Below are 8,552 nucleotides of genomic sequence, written 5' to 3'. Positions count from 1 at the left end.
CTCAGAACGCAGAATAAAATGTTAGCATGTGTCTGCCTTACATGGATATGTAGAATATGAAAATTTCTGAGCCTAAATATGTTGTATATAATATAGATCACCTTTTGTCGATACGTGAAAATGAACATCATACACGTCATAGAGACAGTGTGCTATTGAAAGAGCGCGCTGGCCAGTAAGGCTGGATGGAGGATGTAAACACTTGCCTCTCACAGCAGAGGACCGTGTTAAATTCCAGGCACGGTCACAGCGTTTCCAAAGCCCACATTTCAACCATCAACTTGTTATATAAGCCTAATTATAATTATATGATTTATTATAATCATAAAAGTTGTTTTACTTGCCTATAAACATAAGTTGTTAATATTGTTTCATTTGTGTGTTTAACGTCGGAAAGGCAGCGAGGTTTGCAAATTAATGGTAGCTAGTTTTGTTTAATTTACGTTGAGCTTGTAGGTTTGCAGAGACGTAAAATGTCACAAGCTTTGCTTCAAAATTTACGTTGATATTCTACACATCCCTGGTTTGCACACAGTCACACACGTAAAAGGCCAAGGTTTCATTCTATTCCGATTGGGTTGAAAGAGAGAGGTAACATTGATTAAAAAAATAGAGACATATGAGAGGAAAATGGAAAGAAACAGAGAGAAGTATATACACTGTATGTAGGCGGTTACAAGCCGTGCAGACAGTAGCTACATGCTGGTTTAAAGTCTGAGCTGAAAGTCGATAAATAAAGAAAGCTATGGCCAAGGGACGCACGTTTTCACACATGCCGCTGTGCGTTCCGTCCCACCATTTGGACAATTTTATCCTTGGCTGCGTCTGTTCTTCACACCAGGGGGCGCTGGAGCTTGACGTAGGCAGCGTAGGCGGAGTTAGCCAATCAAATAAAGGGAAACACTTAATTTGGATAGTCCGCCTACAGAGAGTCTACAGAGTATTCCTAACATTTTAACAGCTTTATTAGTTGGCATTCAACAATACATAAAGCGTAGGAAAAGGAAGTAGGCCTATAATTAACATCACAGATTGCTGGTATCCCTCCTTTATTTTGAAATGCCTACATGAAGGATTTTCTCATTAATATCACCATGGAATCAGCTGTGGCATGAGAGAGAGAGAGACAGATATGGACGGATAGGAACGACGAGAGTGGATGGATAGGGATGATGAGAGAGAGAGAGAGAGAGAGAGAGAGAGTGTGTGTGTGTGTGTGTGTGTGTGTGTGTGAGAGAGAGAGATGTGCACACACATAGAGATGACCAGATGCACATACTGTAGCTATGAGAGAGAGAGAGAGGAGAGAGAGAGATGTGGATGGATAGGGATGAGGAGAGAGAGAGAGAGAGAGAGAGAGAGACAGAGGGAAAGATGCAGATAGATGGCAGCAGTGAGTCGGCGACGATATTGGAGGCGTTTGGCCTTGAGCCTGCATCAACACAGCAAGCTGACGGCTCTATCTGTAGGCTTTATGAACACGCAGAGGCACACGCACACACACACACACCCTTACGTGCACAAACACACACATGCATGCACACACACCCTTACGTGCACAAACACACACACACACACACACACCCTTACGTGCACAAACACACACATGCATGCACACACACCCTTACGTGCACAAACACACACACACACCCTTACGTGCACACGCACACACGTACGCACACACACCCCAGAAAATGTGAGGAATGTGTAAGCAGATGGGGGTGGCATACCATGTCAAATGAACTGTCTCTGAATTGTTGTCACGATTCTGTGTGTGTGTGTGTGTGTGTGTGTGTGTGTGTGTGTGTGTGTGTGTGTGTGTGTGTGTGTGTGTGTGCGTGCGTGTGTGTGAGCAGGTGCATCGTTTATATCCCTCAGATGCTTTGATTAGATAACCCCAAATAGACGCACCAATTCCCCTCAGATTCAGATAGAGAGAAGATATGGAGGAAAGAAAAAGAGATAAACTCTACAATAAAGAGACAGAAAGAGAGAATACATCATCAACAATATGGATTGCTGCTGTTTTTATCGACGCTGTGGATTTGACATCAACAGATGAACACGATGCAGAAGAGCTGACTGTAAACTTTGGGCCGTTATGTTAAAGCAGGATGAAACAATGAGCCAATTAAGAAAAACAATCATCGTCAGCTCAATGCCCAAAATAATATGTGGTGACTAGGGATGCAGGGGTTAACCGGTTTGACTATTAACCACGATTTAAAACGTCACGGTTATATAACCGCAGAGGCTCCGCTACACCGAGTGTTTTGTTTCACAACAGTTCGTCAGTTTAAAACTCCCGTGAAGAACCTGTCTCTCTCGCTTCGTTTCCCGCACGGACTATTTAGCGGAGGCACCAAACACAGGCAGCTGCCATGTCTCCCAGTAGTAGTCAGTCGGTAGCCTAGCCATGGACGCCAGCACCAAAATAAATGTTGCAATACATGTCCCGCAAGGTTTCTGAGATTAGGGGAAAGTCTGAGCTGGTGTTACGTTAAACCAAACATGGGGAGGAGGCAGCGGATTTGTTTACCGTTAACATACAGTCAATGACGTTAACGTTAGCTGTTGTGGCTAATGTTAGCTAGCTGGCCATGGCCTAGCGTACATAGTTCAACAGGCAGCGGTCCTCGAGCTCGTTGTGACCAAACATCCCCGCATTTAAAGCACTTCATGCTCCCAGAGCTGGCGTAAACCATAGAGAACCTCATGCTTTACACAAAAAGAAACATCAAGGGTTTGTGTCAACTCCAAAAGCAACCCGCTAACGTTACATGTAGGCCTAATAACGTGAAGCTAACGTAGCTAGCTGCTTGGCAGTCATGATCTGACTGAGACAACGAAAACAAATGCGCACATTTACATAACAAACACCAGTCAACACCACAGAGTGTCCTTTCTTTAATCTAGAGGGAGCATTTTCCAGTAAAAAGTGAAATGACACATGATGGCTTATAGTGAGGCTTTCCATGCCTGCCCCATCATCACTTCAATAGGACTGACCCCAATGCAAAATTCAGACAGCCCATTTAGTTGCCAGTAAGATGCCAATAAGTTACTATGCCTTTTGTGTTTTTTCTGCAGACTAAGCAGCTATAGACTTTCGCTTCTATAAAATAATAATAAAATATTTTTTGTATTGACTATTGAGTGATACACTTTACTAAAACAATCATATATCAGAAATGTTGTTTGTTTTATGTTCACAATAGTGATGTCAGTTAGATTTGATTAGGTCAGAGCCATGGGATATTAAATCATCCATCTTTGCTGAGTACATCTGCCCTTTCTTTCTTCTTTTTTTAATCCGAAGGCAGCAACTGTTAAGATTGTGGGGGAAATACAATAAAACCTCTATTTAAAGAATGCTCATGTGATTTTTATACGTCCATAACAATAATCGTGAAACCGTGATAATCGTTTTTCTCAGACTATAATCGTACATCAAAATTTATAATCGATGCATCCCTGGTGACTCAAAGCTTAACCCATTGATACCTGATGCAGCATTTGTGTGTATATCCCACATTTGTGTGTGTATCCCTTTAAGACCGCAAACCGCATCTTAAAGAGATACACACACAAATGCTGCATCAGGTATCAATGTTAAAGGGAAACAAATAGAAACTAAATCTTGGCTGAGTTGAAGCTTATTGTGTTGCACTCAGTGTAAATCACTGTGGAGAAGAGGGTCAACAACCAACAGAGCAATTTGCAGCCTTTAAACAGACACAACAGAATATTCAATATACTGTAGGCTCGTTAAGACGGGCAACCTAAGAATCATGTTCAATGTGTTAGGCCAGCTTACATAACAGCCCCAGCCTGAACCAGTGATCATCTACTGTAGGTATATTGATGCTTATTCTACTGATGCAGGATAGTGTACTGAAACACACCGTGTGCACCAGACACATTTAAACCAAACGTCTCTTTTTACACACTCCCTCAGTTACTCTCATCCCTCAATCAAACACAAAAGTGGGTAAATGCTCTCCCTCAACAGTGTCCGTCACCAGGTAAGAATGTTATCTGAAAAGATCATTTGTAAAAAAATTAAATTAGAATAAATTACTATTGATGTTTAGGAAAGGAAAACATAGCTGTGCGTGTGTGTGTGTGTGTGTGTGCGTGTGTGCGTGCGTGTGTGTACGTGTGTGTACGTGTGTGTGTGTGTGTGTGAGAGAGAGAGAGAGAGACATGGCAGCTGGTTGACACAGTGGGCACTGGGATGGGTATTCTGTCAATGTTGGCACTCGGATATGACATCGCCTGTCACAATGTTTAATTAACACCTTGGAGTGTGTGTGTGTGTGTGTGTGAGTGGCGGGGGGGGGGGTGCTCCTAGTGAAAGTCGATGTGTGCTTAATCACATTTTGTGTGTATTGTGTGATTAGCACTGTGGTGGTGTGTGCATTTGCGCACGTGTGTGTGTGTGTGTGTGTGCATGCGTGTGTGCACGCCACTGTGCAAACCTGGGTGCAGCAGCGTAGTGATTAATTAGCACCACAGTGTGTGTGATCATGAGAGTGGGTGGTGTTTGCACATGTCAAGGGACATGTGTTCATGTGTGTGGTATGAGAGAGAGTGTGTGCGTGTGTGTGTGTGTGTGTGTGTGCGTGCTTGCGTGTGTGTGTGTGTATGCGTGACGTGCGCATGTGTGTGTATGACAGCTGAGGTCATTCCTGGGGGTTTTAATCTGGGCTCGCTCCAGGAAGTGGGCCGGCTTCAGCTGGTCAGACTGGAGCTTCCGCCGGCAACCCAGAGGTTCACCAGCTGTACCGATGATGCACGCCCTGTAACCATGAACTCTCTCTCTCTCACTCACACACACAGACACACAGACACACACACACTCTCTCTCTCACACACACAAAGACACACAGACACACACACACTCTCTCTCACACACACACACACAGACAGACACACACACACTCTCTCTCTCTCTCACACACACACACACACACACACAGACACACAGACACACACACACACACTCTCTCACACACACACACACACACACACACACACTCTCTCTCTCTCTCTCTCTCTCTCACACACACACACACACACACACACACACACACACACACACACACACACACACACACACACACACAATCTCTCTCTCTCTCTCTCATTCACACTCTCTCTCTCTCTCATCCAGATGTGATTTGGACCTTAAGTCAACCTCTGTAACACCTCCCGTGTGCAGATTCCTGGAAGTTTACTATGTTTGTATATTTAGGAGTTGCGAGCACGTGAACGGCCCTCAAATATCGTATTAAGTGGGAATTTGGGAAATTTCGATGAGTTTCCGAGTTGTGACGATTCGGGACTACAACAATGGCGGAAAGTATGGAGTCCGTGTCACCAATTGACTGTAAAAAGTTATTTTATTTTTCTTTAGCTATCATTTATTTTTAGTAGTTTCACATTATGGCCTATATAGCCTATAGCTACCATAATGAGCCACTACTTGCTTTTGGTAAGAAAACACCAGCCACGAGAAAACAGCCTTACTTCTGGCATCCATGTTTGTTGCTCATGTGACCTATGGTATCTGCCTCTGCTGAAGTCTTTCACAGGAGGCTGAAGGATGGAGCATTTGTGGTTTATTCTCTGAAAAGGTGGGACACATAACAACCACAATCAGCATGGGATAGTGGGTTGGTCTCTCTGCTCCAGCTACTGTAAAAGGCAAGTTAAACACTATCAGGAACGGCTCTCAGAGCTAACGCTAATTAGCCGCTAATGTTAGCCCAGAATGCTAAGCTACATGACTACTTTCAGTCAGTAAACATAAACGTAGCAGATGAACTGAAAACGAGTGGCACTGGATGTACAGGATAATATCAATTGTTGATTCTGACCGCTTCTACACATAATATGATGATGCAGACCAGATTTATATAGTAATTTAAAGCTGAGAGACCGGGAGACCAAACCAAGCCCCCAGGAATAGCGCTGGGCTGTGAAGCCATTTGAAAATGGTGGCGAAGCTCTGTATTGCAAGTCACGTGACACCATGCAGCCCAGAAAGGAAAATTCCCATCCACTTGCATGGGGACCCCGGCAGCTGTTAAACCCAGGGGAATTTTTTCCGGGTGTCACTCAAAGTATAAAACGACACTTTTAATTATCAAATATTTTTTTATGGGGCATTTTTTCTTCAGAAGCCACTAAGAGCCGTATACGGGTGTATTTTCTTCTTGTAATACATCCATGGGTGGGAGGGGTCGGAGACGTCATGGAATACATCATGGCACACATGCGCACTTCGCCTGAGGCCGCATGGTCAGGAAGTACAACCAGGAAGAAAATATAAAGCCCCCATGATGGCTTCATGCGCCAGTGAGCAGCCTCTGTCCGAATGCATGGGTGGGCGTGGCTCGTCCCCTATCCAGTTCTTTTAATACATCCATGGACTAAACTCACCCTCAGATGGAAGCCATTCTCTCCGAGTGACCGACAATGCACTGCGTGTATATGGCAAAACACAATGTAGGATTTCTGGTAAGCCCTTTCATTAGAACATAAAAATAAATAGAAATTATGGTTGCTGCCGTGGTCCCAAATTAAACATGAATTGAACTATAAAATCTGTTATTTATTCACACTGTTACACTCGCACACTGTGTGTGACTGTGTGTAACGTGGTAAAGCAGGAGCTGCAGTACTGTATGTGACTGTGTGGAACGTGCCTTACAATCAGCTATAGGGAGGGCAATGTGCTTAGGGCTTAGGGAGCGGAGGAACGCCACTGACTCGCATATAAAGTTGTACAGCTGCACGATCAAAAAGAAACATGGCAGAACGTGCTTCCGTCGTGTGCCGAGGTTGACTTTATATTATATTCCCGCTTTCAGTCGAGGGAACCGAAGCGGAGCAGAAAGTGACGTTTGGGTTGCCACATTCCAGCTCAGTTTGTGGTGTGTGACGGGAAAAGAATGAATATACTTCAAGCATCTGCCACTTTGACCAGTTACGTGTACCACCACCATGACGTTAGTGTTCAACAGTCCAGCGACACCACTGTGTTTGAACTAGAGACATACTGCTGTGTTGTATTATTACAACAGACCATTAACCCATTGATACCTGATGCAGCATTTGTGTGTGTATCCCTTTAAGACCGCGAACCGCGTTAACGCGGTTCGCGGTCTTAAAGGGATACGCACACAAATGAGGGATATACACGCAAATGCTGCATCAGGTATCAATGGGTTAAGGATCATCGTCCAGGTGGTCCTTTTTAATTGTGATCATGTAGATGTGTGCATTGCATTCATAATATACTGTAACTGTCTTGGGCCCAGGAAGGTACAGTAGTCTGATCTGTGCACAAGGCCCTCTGAGACGTCTCAGACATCTGTATTCTAATGCCTTCACAGAGTCATCCTTCATGGTGACAGTCATACAGACTTGTGCATCCTCGACTTGGAAGCTCGGTGGCTTGGTGGGTTTTCCTCTTTTAGCGATAGTAATAAAATAAACTACAATTTTAAAAGGTTATTGGGTTCCACACAAAACGATACATCCAATCACCGTTATGAATCTGTTGCCAAGAATCGGAGTCAAAGGATGATGGATGGGGAGTTCAAATCTTTTCCGAGCAGAATATCAAATTCTTCGCGGGTCATCGTGCGGTGCTGCGCGCTCCGTCTCCCGCTCTCTCGCCTATTAACGTGACAAGACCAAGCAGGGGAGGCGTGGCCGATGAAAGGCAGATGAAGGCAGACTGCAGTGGAGAAAGATCACTGTTATTACAAATATAGAGCTATAAACAGCCTGTGCTTTTGACTACATTACTCAGCTCTGGCAAATACATAAAAAAAACACGTTTTTATCATCCATGCCTTAATCCTAAATTAATCCCTCTTCTTATATCTACTAAATGGCATACATTATACATTATGTTGTGTTGTTTTCTTTTCCTCTCTTAGCTCTCCCTCGCTCTCGCACGATAGTTCTTCAGTCACAGCAATATTCCATGGCCCTCTTCACGAGTTTCATGGTGAGACAGTGGGTGCTTCCATGACACCCTCCCTCCCTGTTTCCAGCTGCCGGTTGCCTGTTTCCGCCCAGGACTGTTCATAGCGAAAGAGACTGAAAATAATCATAATAATTGTTGTGACTTTGTACCTACCTATGTTTTGTAATGGAGCCCCCCAGCACAATAATTTCACACATGCATAATTATACAACGGAGCAGGGGCGTAGGCAGAAATTCAATTATGGGTGGGCCTGGAGAAAATTGGGTGGGCCTGGATAAAATTGGTGGGGCAATTGCATGACGAAATTTTCGGCACAAAATTCCTAGATGTCATGAAGTCGTCATGCATTAGACTCTGGAGATGATGTGCCCTGCGTTTTTAAGCTACAAAACCATTAGCTAGCAAGGCAGCAGCAAGTTTGCCTCTAGAAAACAACCAATTACAATTTTCTTTTTTCTTTTTTTGGGTGGGCCAGGGCAAGAAGTGTGAAGTGTGAAGCCTGTGCCTACCCGGGCCCACCCGTAGAAACGCCCCTGCAACGGAGTG

Source organism: Poromitra crassiceps (genome assembly GCF_964638095.1).
Source record: "Poromitra crassiceps genome assembly, chromosome: 10".
Taxonomy (NCBI): Eukaryota; Metazoa; Chordata; class Actinopteri; order Beryciformes; family Melamphaidae; genus Poromitra; species Poromitra crassiceps.
This window is presented reverse-complemented; position numbering follows the sequence as displayed.